The sequence below is a fragment of the Adiantum capillus-veneris genome, chromosome 9, assembly GCF_014529385.1.
Source record: "Adiantum capillus-veneris isolate H3 chromosome 9, ASM1452938v2, whole genome shotgun sequence".
Classification (NCBI taxonomy): domain Eukaryota; kingdom Viridiplantae; phylum Streptophyta; class Polypodiopsida; order Polypodiales; family Pteridaceae; genus Adiantum; species Adiantum capillus-veneris.
In genome coordinates, this window is record NC_140939.1 from 120,651,671 (window position 1) to 120,667,959 (window position 16,289).

Consider the following 16,289-nt stretch of genomic DNA (forward strand, 5'->3'; position numbering starts at 1 on the left):
GACAAGTGGTGGACCTAACACATATTTCTCTTTATAATGACATAGAGTGTACAAGTGGTGAATCTTGAGACCAAACCACTCTTGCTACTAGGGATAATAGGTTGGACAAGGTGGGCCTTGAAATATAACCCCTCATGTACAAAATTATGGGTTAGGGTATTTAAATGGAGCCTAGCTTGGAGACATGGTGGAGATTTCTTCTCTCAATGTTTCAATGGAACCTATCTTGGAGAAATGGTGGATCATCCTCTCTCCATGTTTCAATGGAGCCTATCTTGGACAAGTGGTGGACCTTTGGTTCTCTCTATGTTTTAATGGAGTTAGCTTGGACAAGTGGTGGACTTGAACATAACCCCTTTGTAAAAACAATATCATTCGCGCATTAGATTTCAAGTTGTGGAGAAAAATAACCATTTAAGATATAACCTTATAGGTTGGACAAGTGGTGGACCTTAACACCCAGTTATTCTTAATATAATGACATAGAGTGGATAAGTGGTGAATCTTAAGACCAAATCACTCATGCTACTAGGTATAATACGTTAGAGAAGTGGTAGACCTTGAATGTACACCCCATGTACAAAATATCATTGGTTTTAGGGTGTTTCAATGGTGTCGAGCATATTGGTGACTTGGTGGAGCTTGCTTCGCTCCTTGTTTCATGTGGTGGTCTCAATTATTTTCCCACATACCTGTTTAGACAACCATACACTTACTTGGCACTATTAAAGGTTGGACTTAGTGGTTGGAGTGGTGGACATTTATTCCCTTTTTTCCTTTGTTTTAATGGATTCAAAACTTGGACTAAGTAGGGGACAAATGGACCTTGGAAAAAAGTCCCCCCTGTACAACATAGATGAGTTTTTTCATGTTTTAATGGAAGAGAGATTCGACAAATGGTGGAGCTTGCTTATCTCCATGTGGATTTTAGAACTAGCTTGGACAAGTGGTGGAGCTTTGCTTTTTTACTCTTCATAATACAATGATGTATAGGTTGGTTACATGGTGAATCTTAAGGCCAAACCTCCCATCTTACTAGAGATGATAGGTTGGACAAGTGGTCAACCTTCTATCATTTCTCCATGCCTATAATTAGACAATTAGTAGAACTAGCATCTTTCTATGTTGTCTAGAGCTGAGCTTGGACAAGTAGTGGACCTTGCTACTCTCTTCCCTGGATTATTAGTTTGAAGACTCATTATATATACTTGCTTAGATCTATATAATTACTCATTAGTTAGGTTACAAGTGGGTATGTAATTTGTTAGCCTCAAGGGACTTTGAATATTGAATAGTAAGAAAGTCAAGTGCTGGTTTGAAGATCTTTTGCTTATCTAAACTAGACTCTAACTCAATAATAAGTTTCTTAAGTTCCACGAATTGTCCTATCTAGGCTCCAAAGAGTCTTAATTGGTTTGTGCTAGATTATAACTTCCTTGATGGGGTAGAATCCTAGAAAAATGAGGCACTATAAGTTTTACCTTAGCTCAAATGGATTTTTCACTTAAACTCGACTGCAATTTGGCTATCTAGTCTTTGTCTCGATGGAGTTTAACACTAGATACATAGTAGTGATATTTAAGCTTCATGTCTCTTCACTTGATCGAGATATGAGACCATACTTTCAAGGTCACCACTTGTCTTACCTAAAGACCAATGTGAGACATGGGAGCAAGAAAGCCATCCGATATTGTTTTAAGGACTATTACATAGGCAATCAATAACTTAAGTAAAGCAAAAAGACTTGGATCTTTCACAATTAATAACTTAAGTAAAGCCAAAAAGACTTGGATCTTTGACAGTTTTTTTCAAACTAAAAAAGCACAATCTCATGCTAACAAAACTATAAATCACAATTGAAAGGTTTGAACAAGAAAAAGATCAACAATCTTAATAAGAAGGATACTTTTCATTTCATTTGATGATTACAAACTAAAATAAAGTCTCTCAAGAAATTGATATAACAAAAAATGTAGGTGACTGCTTCATTATTTTGAGCTAAAAATATCAAAATCTCTATTGATTGAGCTCCATCTAGTAGTATCCTTTGTAAGATCCTGCAAGAAGGAATAAAAAGAAAGATTTGTTAGATACCATGCACATGAGTGTTCAAGCATGTGTATCAAGAATATATGACATGTCACTAGTACCTTAGGGTTGCTTTCTATCCAGCCTTAGAAGATTGTTCTCAGCTTTCACCTTATTTATATAAGCCTTTGCTGTGGTTGCCTTCAAAACTCTTTTTGTGTTACAACCCAATTGCCTAGCTAAAGTGGTCAATTGTGACGCCTTCATGCTTTCAATGGGTGTACGCTCTTTGCCAAGATCTCTTGTATTTGGGCTCTTCTCATTTCATTGCGGTGGCTTGTGTCACTTGCATCTTCAATGATAGTTTCATCTCTGTCACCTTTTGCAGGTGGTATTCTTCTTGTAAAGAACACCTTAGCTGACCAAACATCATTTTTTGCTTCCAATACTCCATGATTTGTTTGTATTCACTATCATTTGTCACTATAGGTTGTCCATAACGATTAGAAGCAATTAAATCACGCACATCCCTTCTCTCATCAAGCTGAATCAAGTATGGCAGTAGCTCTCCAAGAGCATATTGTCAACCATCTTCTCAGCATCAAATTGTGGTGGAAAAATGCAATTGTTTGCTGGTGAAATACATCCCTTGTAAGGAGAGTCATCAATAAGCACTGTTCTTTGTGGATCACATTCAAACCCCATGGCAATTTTGGCTAGAGGCTTGAACATTGCCTCAACGTTTGGATTGTCGGGTCTAAACAATTTTTGAGTTTGAGCGGTGTAGCAAACATCTTGCGACCAAATTGCAAAGAAAGGCAATGTATCCTCAGCTAAGTTGTTTAGTGCTGCAAGGATTTGATACACATTATTCCTAGTAGCTGTCGACCAAATTGCAACATTAAACCTTTGTAAAATAGTCTTCAAGAATTGGATGCAACCTGGCCTGAGTATAATATATCTTTTTGAATCCATTTGCACTGAGTTGTGGTGTGAGGATGGTTGAGGGGAACGTTTCAACAATAGACCATTTAAATCCAATATAATTGTAAGCATGGATTTCTCAACATCTACGCTACATGACGTAGTACCAATTGGCAATAGCTCGTGAGTGGACTTTTCAGTCTCTTTTGATGTATGTTGCATTTTTGAAGCATCGATTTCTTGGTTCTCATTATTGGAAGCTTGCTCAAGTTGCACAACACTAGACTCTAGTATAGAAATATCATCCATCTTGGGCACTTTAGAAACCATAGAATCTATGGATTCTATAGTTGTTGACTGAACCATAGGAGCATTATCCATCCCAGTTTGTGAATCTAAGAAAACACACACACAAATGGTATCTCAAAACCACTAGAATTTTATTCACCATATTTATATGTAGAACTCCTAGTAAGAAATTTATTTAAGGTAAAGTCGTTGTTAGAATCCTTGCAACCATTTTCAGCATTCGTACACCAAACACCACTTGTCTAAAATACAATCTACTAACTCAACATTTTCCATCCTACACTTTATTAAAGATGAGTACTTAAAGTGAAAACTAAAAGCCACCCTTGTTGAGGAAACATGGATACAAGGTCCACCAAATGTCCAACCTAGACTACAAGAAAATAATTAGAGATTTGGCTTAGATTTGGATTCAAAGGCCACCACTTATTCAAGTAAGATAACTCCACTTGTTTAAGACAGTAATGTTTGAAGCCCCACCACTTGTCCAACCTAGACATTGATTAAATTTTGGTAAGATTTATCACAAATCTAGAGTAGAATCAAGATTCTATGGCCAAGGTAGTCAAATATGTTAGACAACACACAAAGCATAAGAGCACTCTAGATTCTCGTTGAGCATAAACTAAACAATAATCAAATGTTATATTCACTTGAGATTTCATCCATGAAAAATGAAAATGATGCATGTACTTGAGATTTCCATCCATGTACAATACTTTACAATGTCAAGTAAAGTTATAGTCAGCAAACAACTCTTCTCCTGCTTCAACTTGACAATAGTCTCAATGCATACATGGCCATATTCTTCTGACTTGATGTGTGAAGAGGTGCATTTATGCCAAGGTGGCAAATTTGGATCAAATGTATAGCGTACGTTGGGACAGACATTTGTACTGTGAGAACTATTTATATAGCCCGACACGTTTTCTTCTTCTACACAACCAATAATGTATGATTGATCTTCCTCTTCTTCTATGTTTGGATCCTCTAGAAGAGAATATTTATAAGCTCTTGGAAAATTTTGCATATCTTTTTCCAGTCTTGAAATCTATACTTATGCCCTCCATAGTTTAGAATAGTCAAACCACTTTCCAGGGTAGTATGCACAAATAGCCCATAACCAGCTCCTTCAATACATGAAAGTCGCACTTCAAAATCCACACCGTTAATATGGAAAATTACATCTTTGGGAATAGGAAAAGTTGGTGTCCCAAAAGGATCTTCATGCCAATCATAGTGTGAAATACATCTAGTTTTTATATCACTTAACTCCTTTGTGTCTGCAAAAAGAAGAAAATATTATGCATAAAATAATGACAATATCAAAGAAAGATATCATTATTTTATAGTCCAATAGGTCCATTGTATGGAAGACTTAGAGTGCCTCTTACATGGTGCCTCCAAGGTTTCAAAAAAATAAAATCATTGGAAAAAAAAGGCCACTGTGTCTCCAATCTATTGCCCATTTGAAGCATAGAGAGAACCAAGGTCCACCACTTGTCCAAGCTAGACATGGAGCATTGACACAAGATCCAACACTTATCCAAGAACCCTATAGTATATGTGGTAACATGGGATGCATTGATGCAACAAAAGTAGTCTAGCCTCCTCATCCATCTCTTTTTTCTTGTAGCCTAGAGGGATTAGTTTCAAGGTCTATCACTAGTCAAAAACTACACATAGAACATTGATACAAGGTTCCACCACATGTGAATATATCATCTCTAGTAGCATGGATGGTTTGATATCAAGGTTCATCGCGTGTCCTACCTATACTCTATTGTAGCATATAGATTCTGGTTTGGTGGTACTACACTTGTCCAAACTTGGCTTGTTGTTGATATCTGGAGGTAATCAAGGGTCCTCCACTTGTCCAAGTTAGGCATATAAAACAATTGCAAGGTCCACCATGTGTACAACATATGATTGATTATAGCATGCATGGTCTTATTTCATGGGCAACCATCTTCTCTCCAACATGTGTCCAACCTCGGCTCCATTGAAGCATGGAGAGAAGCAAGGTCCACCACTTATCAAAGCTATTATTTTCTCCCAGTGCTTTCAAAACCCATAATACGTTGTACATGGGGGGGGGGATTCTTGTTTCAAGGTCCACCCCTTGGCTAAGATTGGATCCATTGAAACATAAAGAGAAGCAAGCTCTACCATTTGTCCAAGCTAGGAGCCATTGAAACATGAAACCCCACAATAATGTTGTTGTATACGAGGGGTGTTTTTTCAAGGTCTACCACTGTCTAAGCTATGGTCCATTGGAACATGGAGAGAAGCAAAGCTCCACCACTTTTCTAAGCTAGGATCCATTGAAACATGGAGAGAAGCAAGCTCCATTGTTTGTCTAAGCTAGGCTCCATTGGAACATGGAGAAAACAAGCTCCACCACTTGCCTATTATTGCATAGAGATTCTGGTTTGAAGGTCCACCACTTGTCCAACCTTGCCTTCATGTATGGAGATAATCAAGAGTGCAATGCTTCTCTAAGCTAGGGACATAAAAGAGTTTCAAGGTCCACTACATATACGATCTATGATGGGTTGTAGCATGGGAGGTTTCATTTTAAGGTTGACCACTTCTCCAGCTCCGCTTGTCCAACCTCAGATCCATTGAAGAATGGAGAATAAAGGTGTACCAACTCTCCAAAATAGGCAGGACAATCTCTATAAAACCCATGAATTGTTAATATATGCTATGCTGTGGAGTTTTGTTTGAAGTTCCACTCCTTATCCAAGCTACAATCCATTGAAGCATGGAACTAAGTAAGATATATCTCTAGTCCAAGATAGGATCCATTGAAACATAGAGAGAATCAAGGTCCACCACTTGTCCAAGCTATGCATGGGTAATTGATATAAGGACCACTACGTTTTCACCTATACTATGCTCTATCATGGATGGTTTCATATACACCAATTTTCCAACCTATTTAGTAGGTTGTATTATGGGGGTTTGGTTTCAAGGTACTTCACTTGTCTAAGGTGGGTTCCATTGAACCATGGAGAGAAACAATGTCTACCACTTGTCCGAAATATGCTCCTTTAAAACATAAAAACAAGGTCCACCACTTGTCCAAGCTAAAGTTTCTCTCCATTGAAGCATGGAGAGAAACAAGGTCTACCACCTGTCCAAAATATGCTCCATTGAAACATAAAAGCAAGGTCCACCACTTGTCCAAGCTAATATAACAAATGGGTGTTGGTTACAAGGTGTACCACACTTGTTAAACTAGTCTTCATGCAAGGTCTACCACATGTCCAAGCTATATGAGCTTGTTTTGAAGGTCTACCACACCTCTTGAAATTAGGATCCATGTAAGGTCCACCTTTTGTCAAGCTATGCATTTAATGAGTACTAAAACTAAGTAAATTGCAGTACTTAAATACCTTTCCAAGCTCATTAAGATTTTGGTCTCTAAGGCCACCACCACATGTCTAATCTATGCTCTAATTGATTACTTATGCTAGTTCTCAAAGTCCAAACATAAGCTCCCTTCTAGCAAGGTTAGTTTAAATTTAGGCTCCAGCACCTGTCTAAGCTAGGTTCAATTTATGAAGCATCACCATTTAACCATGCTACGATCTAATGTATCATATCAAGGGGGTATTGATAAAAGGTCCAAAACTTATTGAGTTCAAGCTCTTAAGTAATTAAGTCTTTGTGAGTATTAAATGTTATAGTTTTAGTCTACAGATCCACCATTCAAAAACTCAAGTAATTTACTATTTACATTCAAACCTTGAATGCTTGAGATAAAAAATACAAACTCAATCAATACTATATAAAGCAAAATCTAACATTAAGAGTATCAAATCAGTAACAAGAAACACTAACATGCACAAGAAACTCAAAACATACGTGTCTCCATTCCAAAAAGTCCTCCATTGACAGAGGATGGTGTTGTTGTTGTTCTTCTTCTCTTTGTGGAGAGCACTCCTCTGTAACAGGCACAATGTCGCCTGATTGCGAAGTGGATTGTTGAAGTCCAGCCCATTTTTCTATATCTTCATGAGACTTAACAAAGTCTAGCAGCATGGTCTCCACGCTTTTTGCCTCCTCCACACTATCAATTAAGCAGATAACTTCTTTTTTTCTGTTGTATTCCTTCTTGTGCAACCAAGGAGCCATCACCAAAAACATCAACAAGCTTGCGGTCTTCAAAACAATATGTACGAATGTAGTGCTTGACCAAAGCTCTTTTTTTGGCCTCCAAATATTGCAAATCTGACATATCGTTATCTGCTACTTGAAGAAGAGAACAATCAATTGGCATGGGATGTTCCTCTGATCTTCTTCTCAGGTCTTCAAATGCATTGCCTTGTCCCAAGAAGGCAATAACTGTTAGGAATTGAATTGCTCCTTTGCAAGGAGCTGATGGAAAGTGATGCAATGCACCACAACAATGGTAGCTCAGATTATCTCCCATGGCGTGAAAGGCACATTGCAATTTTGTGAAGTTAGTGAAATCCACAAATGCAAGAAAGACAAATCCAGGATCTGTTGACCCTCCAGCAATAGCCAAGATCCCATCCAAAGCATTGTTAAATGTCTCCTCACTCCACTTCAAATTGCCTCCAACGTTTTTTGTCATATCTAAAACACATAAGCCAATAGGCACTTTATTATTGAAGTGGCGCATCAAGTAGAGATTGCCTTCCATTTGTAGGCTCACCACATAGATTGACCATGGCAAATCTCTAGGCTCAGTTTTCTCCTTTTGAAGGTGAATTGCCCATTGCATGTATTTTATTGCTCCATCTGGAAAAGCCATTTTCTTTGTTCCACGCGTCAAACTAGATCTGATCCATTCCTCGCATAGCATTAAAATTGTTTTATAAACAACATCATTGATGTTATACATTTTGACCACCTCCTCCCAGTCTTTACATGGTGAAGACTCATTCAAATTGTTGAAGCCTTCAAGAAGTGCATCTTGAATCAATTTGTCTTGCTTCAACTGCTTGATTCGATCATACATGTCAGTTGCATCACCATCCTTTGCACTCTTTGACAGTAAAATCTTCTCATCTCTAATCTCTTCTTGAATAGTCTTTACCTCTGATTCCTCAAGGCCACAAAGGTATCTAAATACAGTTGTTGGGGTTTCTTATCTCCTCTTCTAGATTTTCAATGATTTCTATCCAGCAATCATAAACTAAATCAGAGTACGTGACCATGTGTGCCTGTTTAGCAATCCAACTTGCTGCTGCACTCATTCTTGCCAATCGAAGAAAAGCCTAAAAAGAAATAGAGAAATAATTAAACTATTGAGCAAGATTTGTTAATTAAACACTATCAAAAAGACAAAGAAAATAACTTACATCCCATCCGGCACGAGATGCATGTCCCTCTGCAATTCCACTTGCTGCCTTTGGTGGTCGTCCTGAGAAGATCCATTGACTCCGTAAATGTCTCAATATTTGGCTGTAAGGTTGCTTGACATACAATGCCTGAGCCTCCTCATTTGCAATGGCAGATATAGCAGTTGCAACAAATGGAGGAGCATTCACAACAATGCGAGCCTTTCTAAATTTATACACGCTAATCAGTCTTTCAAAGATCTCTTTGTTGTTTTGTTCATTGTGAAGCAAAACTTTTGCAGCATAGATTGAATGCTGCCCATCAAGAATCCAATAATGATAATCTTTAATTTTTTGCTCCTCTACCTCTTCTACTGCCAAAGGAGTCCCCTTCTTTGATTTTGCATTTCGAACAGGCATCAAATATGCACATGCTGCAGGCTTGGTCGTACTCCGTGAAAATCCAAATAACACACTTTCAGCGTGTTTTTTATCCATAATACGTGCATTATAGTGATCAGGAGCAAGCCAACAATTTTGAATAGGGATATCAAATTCCCTATATTGGAAAGGAAAATAATTTATGTACTTATTCATTCCACCTGTATCTTTTTCTTGTCCTTTCATGGCCTCAGCTTCTAAAACATCTGGATCCACAATTCTCATCTTTGACATTGAACCCTCTGTTGATGAGGATGCCAAAGATGCCTTGTCTACATCCAAAATGGAACTAGTTCGCTTAGCTTCTACTTTCTGCACTTTTGCTTGCTTCTTTGTGGATGGTGGTCGTGAAGCTTTCACCTTTTTTCGTTGTAGTGTGGCAATGATGGAGCTTTGAAGTTGATCTGCTGTGATATTTGGATTTGATTCTGCAAACTTCCATCCTCGAGAAAACATTGTCTCTTCTTTGTTTCTAGACATGCGCTCCAATGCATATGCTCCTGGAGATAGTTGAAATTCTAGATTCATTGGAACTAGAATGTCAATGCATTCCACCTCTGGATGACTATCAACTACAGAGACAGATGCTTCCACAACTTGTCCAACATCTTCAAACAAGCTGTCATTCTCCTTTTTGGCAATAAATAGATGCACCTTATGAAATTGTGCACCCTCTATACCATGTATGTCCAAATACCATTTCCTAAGATCATTGCAAGTATAGTCAACTGAGACAGCAACCCTTGCAACCTGTTTTTTGGAGCCATCTTTCCTGAAACAAAAAAACAAAAAATGTTATTTTAACATATACTTTTTTGTAATGGATTAAGTTTGTGTGAATACAAGTTCCACCACTTGTTCAAGCTAGATCTAAGCAAGTATACATAGTGATCATTTAAGCTAGTAAACTAAGGGAAGGGAGAAGTAAGGTCCACCACTTGTCCAAGCTCAGCTCTAGACAACATGGAGAGATTCGAGGTCTACTAATTGTCTAATATAGGCTAACTATATTGAAACATAGAGAGAAGCAAAGGTCCACCACTTGTCCAATCTAGGGTCCATTGAAACATGGAGAGAAGGATGCTCCACCATTTGTCCAAAATAGGCTCCATTGAAACATGAAGAGAAGCAAGATGCACCATGTCTTTGAGATGCTAGGCTCCATTGAAATACCTTAAACCCATGATATTTTGTATATGTGGGGTTTAAATTCAAGGTCCACCACTTGTCCAACCTATTATCCCTAGTAGCATGAGTGGTTTGGTCTCAAGATTCACCACTTTTCCACTCTATGTCATTATATTAAGAAGATCTGGGTGTTAAGGTCCACCACTTGTCCAACCTATAAGGCTATATCTTAAATGGTATTATTTACCACCACTTGGAATGCACATGATGGGTTTTACATAGGGGTATGGTTCCAAGGTCCACCACTTGTCCAAGCTAACTCTATTGAAACATAGAGAGAATCAAAGGTCCACCACTTGTCCAAGCTAGGCTCCATTGAAACATGGAGAGAAGGATGCTCCACCATTTGTCCAAGCCAGTTTGATTGAAACATGAAGAGAAGCAAGCTGCACCATGTCTCCAAAATGCTAGGCTCCATTGAAATATCTTAAACCCATGATATTTCGTACATGGGGGGTTTACATTCAAGGTCCACCACTTGTCCAACCTATTATCACTAGTAGCATGAGTGGTTTGATGTCAAGATTCACCACTTTTCCACTCTATGTCATTATATTAAGAAGATCTGGGTGTTAAGGTCCACCACTTGTCCAACCTATAAGGCTATATCTTAAAGGGTATTCTTTCTCACCACTTGGAATGACCATGATAGGTTTTACATGGGGGTTTGGTTCCAAGTTCCACCACTTGTCCAAGCTAACTCTATTGAAACATAGAGAGAAGCAAAGGTCCACCACTTGTCTAAGCTAGGGTCCATTGAAACATGGAGAGAAGGATGCTCCACCATTTGTCCAAGATAGGCTCCATTGAAACATGAAGAGAAGCAAGCTGCACCATGTCTCCAAGATGCTAAGATCCATTGAAATACCTTAAACCCACGATATTTTGTACATGGGGAGTTTACATTCAAGGTCCACCACTTGTCCAACCTATTATCTCTAGTAGCATGAGTGGTTTGGTCTCAAGATTCACCACTTTTCCACTCTATGTCATTACGTTAAGAAGATCTGTGTGTTAAGGTCGACCACTTGTCCAACCTATAAGGGTATATCTTAAAGGGTATTCTTTCTCACCACTTGAAATGTCCATGATATGTTTTACATGGGGGTTTGGTCCAAGGTCCACCACTTGTCCAAGCTAACTCTATTGAAACATAGAGAGAAACAAAGGTCCACCACTTGTCCAAGCTAGGCTCCATTGAAACATGGAGAGAAGGATCCTCTACCATTTGTCGAAGCTAACTCTATTGAAACATGGGGGGTTTACATTCAAGGTCCACCACTTGTCCAACCTATTAACGCTAGTAGCATGAGTGGTTTGGTCTCAAGATTCACCACTTTTTCACTCTATGTCATTATATTAAGAATATTTGGGTGTTAAGGTCCACCACTTGTCCAACCTATAAGGCTATATCTTAAGGGTTATTCTTTCTCACCACTTGGAGTGACCAGCATAGGTTTTACATGGGGGTTTGTTTCAAGGTCCACCACTTGTCCAAGCTAACTCTATTGAAACATAGAGAGAATCAAAGGTCCACCACTTGTCCAAGCTAGGGTCCATTGAAACATGGAGAGAAGGATGCTCCACCATTTGTCCAAGATACGCTCCATTGAAACATGAAGAGAAGCAAGCTACACCATGTCTCCAAGATGCTAGGCTCCATTGAAATACTTCAAACCCATGATATTTTGTACATGGGGGTTTACATTCAAGGTCCACCACTTGTCCAACCTATTATCTCTAGTAGCATGAGTGGTTTGGTCTCAAGATTCACCATTTTTCCACTCTATGTCATTCTATTAAGAATATCTGGGTGCTAAGGTCCACCACTTGTCCAACCTATAAGGCTATATCTTAAACTTTATTCTTTCTCACCACTTGGAGTTACCATGATAGGTTTTACATGGGAGTTTGGTTCCAAGGCCCACCACTTGTCCAAGCTAACTCTATTGAAACATAGAGAGAAGCAAAGGTCCACCACTTGTCCAAGCTAGGCTCCATTGAAACATGGAGAGAAGGATGCTCCACCATTTGTCCAAGATAGGCTCCATTGAAACATGAAGAGAAGCAAGCTGCACCATGTCTCCAAGATGCTAGGCTCCATTGAAATACCTTAAACCCACGATATTTGTACATGGGGCAATATACATCAAGGTCACCACTTGTCCAACCTATTATCATTAGTAGCTATGTGAGTGGTTTGGTCTCAAGATTTACCACTTTTCCACTCTATGTCGTTATATTAAGAAGATCTAGGTTTAAGGTCGACCACTTGTCCAACCTATAAGGCTAGATCTTAAAGGGTATTATTTCTCACCACTTGGAATGACCATGATATGTTTTACATGGGGGTTTGGTCCAAGGTCCACCACTTGTCCAAGCTAACTCTATGGAAACATAGAGAGAAGCAAAGGTCCACCACTTGTCCAAGCTAGGCTCCATTGAGACATTTAGAGAAGGATGATCCCCCATTGGTGGAAGATAGGCTCCATTGAAACATGAAGAGAAGCAAGTTGCACCATGTCTCCAAGATTCTAGGCTCCATTGAAATACCTTAAACCCACGATATTTTGTACATGGGGGGTTTACATTCAAGGGCCACCACTTGTCCAAGCTATTATCCCTAGTAGCATGAGTGGTTTGGTCTCAAGATTCACCACTTTTCCACTCTATGTCATTATATTAAGAAGATCTGGGTGTTAAGGTCCACCACTTGTCCAACCTATAAGGGTATATCTTAAAGGTTATTCTTTCTTCACCACTTGAAATGACCATGATAGGTTTTACATGGGGGTTTGGTTCCAAGGTCCACCACTTGTCCAAGCTAACTCTATTGAAACTAGAGAGAAGCAAAGGTCCACCACTTGTCCAAGCTAGGCTCCATTGAAACATGGAGAGAAGGATGCTCCACCATTTGTCCAAGCTAGAACTCATTGAAACATGGAGAAGCAAGCTGCACATGTCTCCAAGATGCTAGCTCCAGGAAAACATTTAAACCAGATTTGTCGTAGATGAGGGGTTTACATTTAAGGTCCACACTTGTCCAAGCTATTATTGGTAGTAGCCTGAGTGGTTTGGTCTCAAGATTCACCACTTTTCCACTCTATGTCATTATATAAGAATATTGGGTGTTAAGGTCCACCACTTGTCCAACCTATAAGGCTATATCTTAAAGGTATTCTTTCTGACCACTTGGAGTGACCATGATAGGTTTTACATGGGGGTTTGGTTCCAAGGTCCACCACTTGTCCAAGCTAACTCTATTGAAACATAGAGAGAAGCAAAGGTCCACCACTTGTCCAAGCTAGGCTCCATTGAAACATGGAGAGAGGATGCTCCACCATTTGTCCAAGATAACTCCATTGAAACATGGGGGGTTTACGTTCAAGGTCCACCACTTTTCCAAGCGATTTTAGCTAGTAGCATGAGTGGTTATGTCTCAAGATTCACCACTTTTTCACTCTATGTCATTATGTTAAGAAATTTGGGTGTTTAAGGTCCACCACTTGTCCAACCTATAAGGCTATATCTTAAAGGTTATTCTTTCTCACGACTTGGAGTGACCATGATAGGTTTTACATTGGGGTTTGGTTCCAAGGTCCACCACTTGTCCAAGCTAACTCTATTGAAACATAGAGAGAAGCAAAGGTCCACCACTTGTCCAAGCTAGGTCCATTGAAACATGGAGAGAAGGATGCTCCACCATTTGTCCAAGATAGGCTCCATTGAAACATGAAGAGAAGCAAGGTGCACCATGTCTCCAAGATGCTAGGCTCCATCTAAATACCTTAAACCACCATTTTCGTAGATGGGGGGTTTACATTCAAGGTCCACCACTTGTCCAACCTATAAGGCTATATCTTAAAGGTTATTCTTTCTTACCACTTGGAGTGACCATGATAGGTTTTACATGGGGGTTGGTTCCAAGGTCCACCACTTGTCCAAGCTAACTCTATTGAAACATAGAGAGAAGCAAAGGTCCACCACTTGTCCAAGCTAGGGTCCATTGAAAATGGAGAGAAGGATGCTCCACCATTTGTCCAAGATAGGCTCCATTGAAACATGACGAGAAGCAAGCTGCACCATGTCTCCAAGATGCTAGGCTCCATCGAAAAACATTAAACCCATGATATGTCGTAGATGAGGGGTTTACATTCAAGGTCCAACACTTGTCCAAGCTATTATTGGTAGTAGCTGAGTGGTTTGGTCTCAAGATTCACCACTTTTCCACTCTATGTCATTATATTAAGAATATGTGGGTGTTAAGGTCCACCACTTGTCCAACCTATAAGGCTACATCTTAAAGGTTATTCTTTCTTACCACTTGGAGTGACCATGATAGGTTTTACATGGGGGTTTGGTTTCAAGGTCCACCACTTGTCCAAGCTAACTCTATTGAAACATAGAGAGAAGCAAAGGTCCACCACTTGTCTAAGCTAGGGTCCATTGAAACATGGAGAGAAGGATGCTCCACCATTTCTCGAAGCTAACTCCATTGAAACATGGGGGGTTTACGTTCAAGGTCCACCATTGTCCAATTTATTAATGCTAGTAGCTGAGTGGTTAAGTCTCAAGATTCACCACTTTATCACTCTATGTCATTATATTAAGAATATGGGGTGTTAAGGTCCACCACTTGTCCAACCTATAAGGCTATATCTTAAAGGTTATTCTTTCTTACCACTTGGAGTGACCATGATAGGTTTTACATTGGGGTTTGGTTCCAAGGTCCACCACTTGTCCAAGCTAACTCTATTGAAACATAGAGAGAAGCAAAGGTCCACCACTTGTCAAGCTAGGGTCCATTGAAACATGGAGAGAAGGATGCTCCACCATTTGTCCAAGATAGGCTCCATTGAAACATGAAGAGAAGCAAGGTGCACCATGTCTCCAAGATGCTAGGCTCCATCGAAATACATTAAACCCACGATATTTCGTAGATGGGGGGTTTACATTCAAGGTCCACCACTTGTCCAACCTATTATCGCTAGTAGCATGAGTGGTTTGGTCTCAAGATTCACCACTTTTCCACTCTATGTCATTATATTAAGAATATCTGGGTGTTAAGGTCCACCACTTGTCCAACCTATAAGGCTACATCTTAAAGGTTATTCTTTCTACCACTTGGAGTGACCATGATAGGTTTTTACATGGGGGTTTGGTTCCAAGGTCCACCACTTGTCCAAGCTAACTCTATTGAAACATAGAGAGAAGCAAAGGTCCACCACTTGTCCAAGCTAGGGTCCATTGAAACATGGAGAGAAGGATGCTCCACCATTTGTCCAAGATAGGCTCCATTGAAACATGAAGAGAAGCAAGCTGCACCATGTCTCCAAGATGCTAGGCTCCATCGAAATACCTTAAACCACGATATTTCGTACATGGGGGTTTACATTCAAGGTCCACACTTGTCCAGCTATTATCGCTAGTAGCATGAGTGGTTTGTCTCAAGATTCACCACTTTTCCACTCTATGTCATTATATTAAGAATATGTGGGTGTTAAGGTCCACCACTTGTCCAACCTATAAGGCTATATCTTAAAGGTTATTCTTTCTTACCACTTGGAGTGACCATGATAGGTTTTACATGGGGGTTTGGTTCCAGGTCCACCACTTGTCCAAGCTAACTCTATTGAAACATAGAGAGAAGCAAAGGTCCACCACTTGTCCAAGCTAGGGTCCATTGAAACATGGAGAGAAGGATGCTCCACCATTTGTCCAAGATAGGCTCCATTGAAACATGAGAGAAGCAAGCTGCACCATGTCTCCAAGATGCTAACATCGAAATACCTTAAACCCACGATATTTCGTAGATGAGGGGTTTACATTCAAGGTCCACTACTTGTCCAAGCTATTATTCTAGTAGCCTGAGTGGTTTGGTCTCAAGATTCACCACTTTTCCACTCTATGTCATTATATTAAGAATATGTGGGTGTTAAGGTCCACCACTTGTCCAACCTATAAGGCTACATCTTAAAGGTTATTCTTTCTTACCACTTGGAGTGACCATGATAGGTTTTACATGGGGGTTTGGTTCCAAGGTCCACCACTTGTCCAAGCTAACTCTATTGAAACATAGAGAGA